Here is an 11,117-nt window from a genome sequence, read left to right on the forward strand (position 1 = left end):
TGTCTAGGTGCCTGGGCTGGGGAAGTGAAGCAGCACTCTATATGTTCCCTCCACTTCCCTGAAAGACATCCAGAGACAGGAAAGGCAGAAACCAGGTGGTGTTAGAGGGCCAAGTGTCTGAGCTTTTCTCCCAAGCTGACCTGAGGGGGTTTTGGGGGTAATACTGCGTACCAGTTTATGGAAATTTCAGTACAGAGGTACAATGGTAGCAGGCATCATGCCACAAAAAAAAGCAATCCAATTTTTTACAACCAAACTTACTTGTCTCTGGGGTCTCCTTCAGAGAGCTAGTAGTACTGAGGAATTTTCTGGGGAATGGCAATTGGGAGAGGTGCCCTTTCTGAAACCACATTTTATTGCAAAGTTCTGTCCTCCTATAGCAGAGGGGGAAGGGTGAGCAGTAGTTGCAGCAACAGGCCAGGGGGTTGGCAGGTGATCATTGTACTGACAAAGGTCACCAATTGCAACAGCTCCTCTGGGCAGGGGCAGCTCACAGCTTCACAGCTTTTGATGGGCTGAACTCCCACAGTAATGATGCCTGGCATTAAGTTTTGTTCCTCCTCCTTTCATATCCTGACCACAGAGGGTGGCCTGTAAGCTGGATCCAAATCCTGACTGGGGCTCTGATTCTTTACAAAAGGGTCTTGTTGCCTTCTTTTTTCACACGCTGCACAACTAAGCTGTGGACCTCTTTGCCACGGGACACTGGCGATGCTAGTAGCTAGCAAACATTCAGAAGTATGATTTGTTTGTTCAGAAGATTTGTTCAGAGAAGAATCAAGAGTATTTTAGTAAAAAGACATCATGCCCTGTCACAGCAGTCTGCTGAGGGTTATTCTGGGGAATCATGACTAAATGCTTGCCCCACTTTTATGTTCTTAGGCTTCCAGGTTTGTCCGCTCCCTTGACTGATTTCTTCACTTAACAAAACCTCTTTACTCTGTCTGGTAGGGTAGGGGGAGAGGCAGGAAAGAGGATGGTGAGAAAAGGAAAAAAGCATGTAGGAATCAACCTGATCAATGGACAGGAGAAGAAATGAAAGGAAGGATGTAAAGACCACCAGGATTCTCCCACCAAACTTCCCACTCTGGGGGCAAGGATGCCATGACTTGATGGAGCTTCAGAAGGGATGAGGTGAGAAAAAAGAGAAGGTCAGAGGAGCAGCCAGAGCCTCGCTAGGAGGCTCTGCAGAGGTCAGAAGAGAGATCACAACCTGCCACCCATAGCGTTCTTGTGTGCCAGGGTGTCCCTCTTGCCACAGAAGGCTAGACTTGTAGCTCACACAGGATAGCCATTCTTATGTTGTTGTAGCCCAGTGATGCACCACAGTGGGGTTCAGCCCCAAATTTTGTGACACCACTGTAGAGTCATAGCTGAAGTGACAGGAGGATCAGGACAGAAGTGCAGGGGTACTTAGGCCAGCTTTGGTACCAGCACTTCCATGGACTCCCCTCCAACAGGGCCCAGATTGTAAGCAAGCTAGTTCTGCACTCCTGGCTCAAGGGAGGCCTACAGAAGCCAGTAGGGAATTTGGATGGAATGGAGCAAGGAAACTAGAACTGGAGTTACTGCCAATACCTATTTTCGCAAGGCTTGATGTTGTTACCTCACATGTCTGCAGTCTTAGGGACTTGTTGCTGAAAAGTGCCACGTATGAGTGAATCATCTGTTTTCATAGCTCATCAGTGAAACAAGTGATCTGATTCACTGGGGCAGGAGAGGTCAACCATTTCTTCAGGAGGGCTGCTGTGACTCCTTAGCAAGGATACATTTCAAAACATGGTTTAAAGCAATGTTGTTTAGAGGACAAAAGACTGAAGCTGGGGATCAAGTTCTATCCCCTCTGGTCTCTGAAATATTACAAGGCACTCTGGACCTCTCAAGTTCTGTTAGGAGCATTTCCTTGCATTGTGGAGCACTGCGACTCCTCACAGCAGATCTGTTACTCACAGAGTAGACAGAACTACACAGCCAACACCCCTCACTCCAGAACAACAAGCCAGGCTTTAAAACAACTCTCCACCATGTATAAAAGATTCTGCATTACCTCACACTTGATCTCTCCCCCACCAGATGCATTTATTCAGTGATCAAGACCTGGCATGGGATGCTTCTGCTCAGGCCAGGCCCCCCTTGGAAAGTCAGGCAGGTAGCTGGGTACCGATGCCCCATTTCTTGAAGGCTGTGAGAAGAAGCACTTTCAGAGCATCTTCCCTTCCCAGCAGGTACCCTCGGGTGCCAGTGCCTGGCAGAAGCTGGGAATTAAATTGCTTGCCAAATACCATGCCTGTCTGCCCCTATCCAGAGCCTAGTTCAAACTGGTCCCTTATGCAAAGGAGATGAATCGAAGTGCCTCCAAAGAGCAGTTTCATGTTAAGCAACTTTGCGTTTTAAAGTCCACCTTTGACCCTATGCCTATATGCAACTGCATGCCTACATGCAAACATACACATTTGTATATTTTAATTTATATATAATTTATAGTTAATTTATATGTTTTAATATCTTCTAACTTTAAAGGCTCTCTGAGTTTTTTACTAAGGAGTCAGGAGGGACTGTAGACCCCAAGGTACAGCCTGAGGCTTGCAGAGGCTTAGCTTGACCTGAAAAATTGGGTAAGAGAGCAGGGCAGGATGCAAATCTGTGATGCTTAACACAGGAGCAGAACAGAGCTCCACTCACTGCTTCAATCCATTCATGTGCAGATGCAGCCCCCCCAGTGCAGACTCAGCTTCCAGGGGTGCACTGATGCCTCTTTGCACTCAGGTACCTGTTGGGCAAATGCTGCTGGAGCTGTCTCTGGCCCTGGATCTCACACTGGAGGAAGGCTGCTGATCAGCAGCAACATAATTGGTTATGTGCCATGCTATGCTGTGCAAAGGTGAAGAGGAGAGCACCCAGGGCAGGTCATAATAGCAGTATTAGCTGGTTCGAGCACATAGCCACTGTGGCTGCATGTAACCTGCTGATGAGCTCAGTCTTTTGCAGAAATGTCAAGTTAGGTCCAGAGGTGCTCTGTACTTTGCAATCAATGCACTCCATCATTGCACATTATAAAAAGTGTTGCTTGTTTTTGACAACCTCTTGACCTGAATACAGCCTGGTAGCGATTCTCATTTCTTATACTTTGGACTTAAAGGAGTCCTGTGACTGTGGAACGAGTTGATACTGCTCACATGGTGACAGTGAAAGGGGAAGCAAAGGCCAGGTCAAGACATCATCTTGAAACAGAAAAACAGAGCAAGCACCCTTCACAACCTTATGCAATGACATCTTCTGAGCCCAACTCCACTGTCAGAGAAATTAAATTACACAGATATTTATTTTGGCAGAAAAAATCTGTTTTATATGCAGCAATCCATAGAGGTCACTGAGACCAAAACATAGGTCCAAGACCCCACATTACCCCAAGAGCTCCAAAAAATAAAGACAACTGATTGTTTCAAGCCCACTGACAAGGAAGGAAAACAAGTGTGTCCGCTCACGAGTTAAGAAATAATTGCTTATTCATCCAGCTATATGTTGCGTGAGTGCAGGCAGCCTCAGCCTTCCTTGACCTTGGGCCCATTTGCTGACATGGCCACAACCCAGCTGCACAAACTGTCCTCCCCGTCCTGCTTGCATTCAGCTCCCACTTCCAGCAGAAAACCCTGACCTCTGGAGCAGCAGCCAAAGGCCATCCAGGCCTGCATGCCTTCCCTGTCCAGTGTCTTTCATCTGCTTTCCCTCATTCCTGGCATCAGGGATGGTGCCCAGCAGGGACACCGAGCACTCCTGGCACTGGCCTGCTCTGGAGCCACTGCTGACTCCCTCCAAGCAGGTCTGGTTCCCAGATATACCCCACCTGGAACCAGCTGGGAGCTGAAAGATGCTCCTTGTGCTCCTTGTGCTGAAAGGGGCCTGTTTCTGCCTCTACAAAAAACAATTTTGATGATTTTGGATACACCACACACTGCGTAACTGTGAGTAATCCCATGGTCAAGACATGCAGTGGCTCTGTGGAGATGGAAGTGGCCTCTTCCCAGCTTTCCAAAGTCAGCTAGGACCTTCCCACTGACATTAATCTCAATTTAGGAAGACATCTATGGTGCAGTTAAGTACAACCTCGTTGGAAGTGGCTCTTACAAACATGCCTAAATTTCAGCAAATGCTTAAGTGCTCTCTGAATAAAGACAATTTCCTGAACTAGAACCTCTGCTGAGAGCTGGAGTGGATCCAGAAGAAGGTTATTCTGGGTAATCTGCCTGAGGGATTTCAACAGATAATTCTGTGCATCTATATAACACCCTATCTGGACAACACAAGAGTAATCTTTTAATTGGATTCCATCTGATTAATTACCCTCCTGGATCTGCTAGCATCCAGCACTCTTGGTACTATATTCTGGCATCTATTGAAGACTCAAGTAAAGGCTATAGTAAAGAACCATGGACTGTTGATTTATGTTAGAATTCAAAACTACTGTGCAGTTCCTCAAAGCCCCTTTTTGGTGAAGGTTGAGTTTAGCATTTCTACTGCTGCCTTTCATTGACCATTCCTGCGATAGAAGAAAGAAGAAATTGCCATTTTCATTAAATTTCAGTTGCTTTTTAAAATAAGTCAGTTTTTTCATAGTGTCCAAAAAAGTCTGCAGACCTGCACAGTACAAATACACATACATTTTGTGTATATAAGTATGTAATTGTTGTGGCTGATGTAAGAACATCTTCACAAGGTTTCCGTCTCATGTTGATAACTTACCCTGCTTTTGCATTGGCCCAAATAATTCAGAGGTCTCATTGAGGTAACCCCAGACTCCATGCTGGAATCTCCTGGATGGGGATGAAGCTGCTCAGAGCAGCAGGGGAAGCACCAGGGTGCAGCAGTCAGTGTGCAGGCTGCCGAGCACAGGTCTGGGTTCAAAAGCATGAGCCCTTTAGGACTAGGGTTTGCTTCATATTTCAGTCTAACATGTTGAACCAAGCTCCTTTTTGTGCTCTTCTGCAGGGATTGCCATACCTTGTACCTGTAACGCAGAGATCTACTGTTACCACCACTCCTTCTCCATCACCAGAGCTACCTACAAGCCCAGTGCTAAGTGCAGCGCTCCAGCCCCAAAGCAGCACTGCACCTGAGCTTGGACCCTCGTACATTCAGCAACATGCCAGGCCCACACAGTGGGCTCTGAACTAAGGGGCTACAAGTACCAGCTGTCAAGATATCTGTATAATAGAGGAGAGAACCCTTAAGATGCATTATCTAACTCAGTAGGGGTGATTATGGATCTTCATTTTAAAAGTACTTACTGCTATTACAATTGCAGAAGGAAGAACTTGTTTCCTAATACAAATTACTTATAATAGACACAACCAGATTTCATCTAAAAGTTAGCAGTTTGGTGCCACAGATATTAAAGATGATAGTCTGGAGTCAGGTGGATGTTCGTTTGTCTTCTCCACATCTGTTCCAGATGTTTTCAGAGCTGACAATCAGCTGGAAGGAAACTGTCAGAATGGAGGAAAACTGTCCATAAGAAGGAGGTAGGGCAAGAACAGACAGAAAGGCATACATAGGACCTATCTAAAATGTGGAGTATAATGGACAGTGTTTTGCCTTGTTAAGTATCTTTTACAGTCATGATGGGAAAAGCTGTGTCTTTCAATGGTCATGAAAGAAAACAATTCTCAGGCAGAAGCACCATCTGCTGGTGGACACCAATTCCAGTACTTAGAAAGTCTACAATGAAAGCAGCTTAAGCAAACACCTACGAGACTGTTAGAGGTGCTTAAGAGGCATCTTTGAGACCTTAATCCAAATCCTAAATGTGATATTTACCAAGTTTTCACACTGAATTCCTCACGGCACTGTGTTACTCCAGCCCCTAGGTAAGAAGTTTCACAACCAGATATTTGCTTTGACAGAAGCAAAAGGTTTCCTATGTTGAGAAAAGGATCAGGCTTTCAGCTTCCTCTCACTGAAGTCAACAGAAGAACTCTCACTGCTTCCCGAGTACCACAAGTGTTTCTTCACAGAAGGAACAGGACAGCAGGAGATGCTTGTTAGCCTTGGGCTACAAAGGCTGTGTGTCTCCCCTTTGTCTGTGTAGGTCTGGGTTTTCAGCAAAGGTTTCATTCTGCCTAGAAACATGGATTAGGGCAATGTATCCTGCAAGCTTTCAAGAAAAGGTTAAGAAACAGGACTGAAAGGGTGGCTATATGTCATGTCACCCAGTGAATGTGCTGAATGATAAAAAGAATTTGCCTTGTGTTTCAGTTTGAAGAGAATGTGAAAAATACTGTGCTATAAGTTATCCAGGAAATGGCCAATGAGCCTACAAAGACAGTGTTGATTAAGTTTCCTATGTTCCTTCATTAAAAATTTACTCCAGTGACATAATTCAGGAGCCTTGCTTGACAGAGCTGACCTTTCTGACCTCCCTTCTCTCAGCTCAGGCAGGGTTCAGAATATGAATCCAGATCTGAATTAAAATGCTGCAGACTGTTCATAGTATATCTGTGTATCTGTATAAGCAGCTGAACTTCAACTATGCATATTTGTCTATGTCAGTGCATTCACGTTTGATCTGCAGCCTCTGTGCTGTGCCATTTTTCACCTCTGATCCTAGCCTACTGTGAAAAATGGAGAGGTTCCTCATAGCAAACTGATCCTCCTCCAGAAGGACTCCAAACATGCAAAATCCAAGTGTAATAGAATGAATGGCTTGGCTGAAGAAAAAGAAGATTGAATTGGAGGGTCCCCCATCTCTGAGGTTTGATTTTGCCATCCCACACTCAGAATTATCATATTATGCACAATTAAAATAAAAACACTGTTTCCATAGCTCAGGGCTCACCTACAGTAGTTTCAGCTTCTCAGAAGAGAAGCCTCAAACCTCTTAGCAAAGACAAACCTACTCTTAAAACTGATATGTAAAACTTAATTTTTTCTGCTTTCCCTATTCAGATTTTACTTTTGATAAGTATTCCCTTCATTGCTGAGAATTACCATAAAGCTAACACACCACTGGAATACTCCAGAATGGGTTGAAGAGTGATGTGTTGGTTGTGTACCCACTTATTAAGAGGAACAGATCTGTGGGGAGAAGATTACTCACATTTCTTACTTCAAAGGCTCCCTATCAGTGTGTATTTGACACACAGCACAAAGCTGTTTGTTTGACCTACAACTCTGGCTAAACATCATGATAATGAAAAGGAACCTGGTTAGATATAAAAATATCTGGATCACTTTTGCCAGTGAAGCAGAAGTGGATTTAATCTCTTTCAGAGACATATTTTTCCATAAATCAGGAGAATGATTCTCCTTTCTTTTTTTCTTGTAACACTTGGGACACCACAGAGTGTGCGGGTCCCACCAACTCCAGCTGGCATTGTTGCTCTAAGTACCATTTTCTATTTGAAGGGCCAACTGAGGTCTTATTAAAGAAGCAAAATGTTTATCTTTCCCTTCAGATCTCAGCCCTGTATCAAAAGTCTGGGTCAGTACCCTATGATGTCCCAAAATGGATTCCTCCTAATTTTTTTTCCCGTACGCAGCTGAAATCTATGAAACAAACAGGCAGGCAATAAAGAAACTGCCAAGTAGGAAGAAGTGATGCTCTAACTCAATAAGTTACAGGAATTTTGTTTATTTGTCTTGTACTGATAGTTACACTTGTCTCTGGAAGGCTCAAAGGTGTTTCAACCACAAGAAGCTCAGTCTTACAGTGACTGCTCTTTTTTGCTGGCAGCTTTTGACAACCTCAATGTATTTTAAAGATTACATGTTTTTAGAAGATATTTGCTGAAAATACAGATACAGTTTTGCTCATGTAACTCTAAACAATCTGGAAGCTTCCAGACGCACTGCATGTGGTGTGAGACTTGCTTTAACAAGTTGGAACTTTGAAGGGAGCCTTATCTCACCAGGCTGGAACAGCATGAGCTGTACCCTGCAGAATCCCACGGCTGATATGAGTCTAAGGAAGGGTAAGAACGTAGCTTCTGAAGGACACAGATGCATACCACCCAGTGATAGAGCCTGGCTGCTGGCACAGAGCTGCCTCTGGGTATGCCATTGCAGGAGGTCTGCATATTTAGGACTGAGTGCAGTGCTCTGTGGGCCTTTTTCTAGTAAAAGGACTACCATGGACTTGAGGAGTTCAAATGAAAACATTGATTTGAAGGCTGTCTTTTAGGAAACCAACTGAAAGCGTAGATCTTCAACAATACTGAGGTGTGTAATAGGAGCTAGGAACCAAAATAGCTTTGAGAAGCTGTGCAGTTTGTCTGGTCACTGAATGACTCTGTGATGGGACAAGAGACTGAATCTATGTCTTCCTATCTGTGGCTGTCCCTGCTGACCCACTGGCCTCTGATACTTTTTGATGTAGAGACTCATTTATGAACCCCGTCCTTGGCAGAACTTGTATAAAAATTCTAAATCTTATCCAAAGCCTTTCCTTACACCTAAAATCCATGCTACCAGCACGATGAAAGTCTGCTTGAGGGACCCCACACATATGACAGTGTCCTAGAATTGCACTTGCTCTTTTTGACACAGATCCCTATCATTAATTCATAGATTAATGGTATTTTTAATTGGTCATTAATATCACATCATAGGTAGCTGAAGCTCACATGAGATCAGTAAGGACCAAAGGCTCAGCTGAACACTCCTGGACTTTGTGAAACTGGAGATCAAATGTGATGTCAGGAGTCATTAATAATGGATTGAAACCAACTATCCCTTTTAACAGAAGGAATTCAGGAGCTCGGAGCCATCTTTGCAATAGAACCTGATCCTGATTTGTATCACTGTGAATCTCAGCTCTTCCTAGGTTAACCAGAAGCCCAGAAAAATGTTTGTGGTTAATGTTATGGCATATTCCACTCTAATCAGGGAAGGAATCTGAAATGGATGTGTGAGAGAGAGAACAAGATTCATAGCCTGCACAGCATCACAACGAGAACTAAGCAAAAAACAGTAATTCCCATGTGGCATCTAATTGCCTTCCATTCCAGACTGAAACTCAAACATCTCATCTCCCTCTTGGAAAGGGAATGGAGTCTCAGGCAGGTGTGTGGAGAGAAGGAGAAAGAAGTCCAGGGACCATCTGCACAGTCCCTGTTCTACTGAGTTGTGAGATTGGTCTGCCAAAACCTCATCCAAACATAAAAATCCTTGTTTTCTTGCTTATTCTGCAGCCAGTTGTCATGTTGATGGATCCAGTCCACAGAGACGGCGCTAATGAAGTGCTTCTGTTGTATCCTGGAGAACACTGCACACTACAGCATGGCACTCTACCCCTACCACTGGCTGCTGCAAGAGGTTTAACAGGTGCTCCTGGGTGCCCATATAAACAATTTCAGAAACAGACTAATCCAGAGATTAGCCCATGGACACTAAAAAACTTTTCCCTTCTGAGCGCTTGCTCTCATTCAAAAATCAGGATAGCAGAACCTGCTGCAAGAATAGCATGCATCTGATCTTGGCCCAGTTGAGTTAATGAAGAATTATTTCCTGACACAGTAACACATAAGCCTTGCTCCAGCTAGACGATAAACCATAGGGAATGAGGAATGAGTTGTCTGGCTTCTGATTTGATGCATGTATTATCTGTGTATGAGTTATATATGTTGAAGACAGGGCCTGAATCTAGGAGAGCCCAATGGGCTGCCAAAGAATCTCCCCTGCAAGGCCAGCTGCAGCTGTACAAGACTGCTGAGGACACTGAGGTGTACAAAGAGGGGAAGTTTGTGTGGGAACAGCTCGCTCAGGTTGACGCTCACAGACAAAGGCTTACACACATGGGGTTACTCTGGAGGCAAACGCTGAGCCTAGGCTGGTGTCATTTACAAATGGAGCCAGGCAGAAGGAAGCATGATTTACACTGGCTGAGATGCACTCCTCTGAATCCAGGGGAGCAGACTGAGAGCAGAGTTACCAGGATCCAAAGTGCAGAGAACTGAATCAATATTTGTCCTTTCCTCAAGCTGGTCAGTGTCAGAGTTTGGAGACCCAAAAGGCTGGAGCCGAGGGCCAGATAACCCTACGAGTTGGGGCTTTTATTTACTAGCCCGCGGTGACACGCAGCTCGGTCTTCGCTCTTGCTCTCTGCCTACATCCAGCTAAGGAGGAAGCAAGCCAGGGCCTCAGCTCGTCCACGCCGGGTGCCATTTTTGGGAGCCACCACACCGTGTCCCCACAGAGCTGTGCTTCCATGCCTCCACCTTCCAGCAGAAAATGTGTCCTAATGGTAGCTCATCTGCATGGCCATAAATATACCCTCCTCCGGCGCTGCTCTAACCCCTACTTACATGGTTAGAGCTGGCAGGGAAATGATTCTGACCTTCAATTGCAACCGGTCCACTCAGTTCAGGCCTGGTGAGGCGAGTAGGGAGGGACATTAAAAAAAAATCAAACCAACAAACAAACAACAAAAAAAAACCAAACCACAAAAAAACCACCCCTAACAACATGGAAAGGTCAAAATTCAAGGTCTGCTGCTCATGACTAAGAAATAACACCAGAAACCTTCCTTGTGTGCATAATACATTTCTCACTAGGACCTGAAATGTCCTGAAAGCAAAGGCAAGAACCACGAGCCCCGCTTCACAGGTGGACACGTGAGCTGATTGCCAAGCCCATGCAGAGACACAGAGCAGACCTGAACCTAATTAGATTCCTTTCTGTCTAGGTTCACCCCACTAGACCACACTCCCAAACTCAGGTGATAAGGTGACAGTGTGGGGCTTTTTTTCTCTTCTGTCTCTAAGTGTTATGTCTCCTTGATACTGAGCTGTGGCTGTTGTGTCCTGGGAGTGAGAAGCCTCCCTGACCTCCTCAAGTGCAAGACCACCCCATCAAGCACTGAAGCTGCTTTTTCAGAAGCACCCAGCCCACCATAGCCACCTTTAGGACACCTCCATATCTGTGCAACCCATCACGCAAGTGGCAGCAGAAATTCTGGAACACCAGAGTTTGCCAACGTATATCCAGAAGGGTAAAGCAGTGTGGGCCATGACACTTTAGCCTCCTCCCTCTTCCCTTCAGATACAGCATAGATCTTCAAAAGCTGGGCACTGCAGGTAGGACACAGGGTCCTGTCATCTACATCTCCACATCCAGGTGTGCCA

Source organism: Heliangelus exortis, chromosome 1 (genome assembly GCF_036169615.1).
Source record: "Heliangelus exortis chromosome 1, bHelExo1.hap1, whole genome shotgun sequence".
In the NCBI taxonomy this organism is placed as follows: domain Eukaryota; kingdom Metazoa; phylum Chordata; class Aves; order Apodiformes; family Trochilidae; genus Heliangelus; species Heliangelus exortis.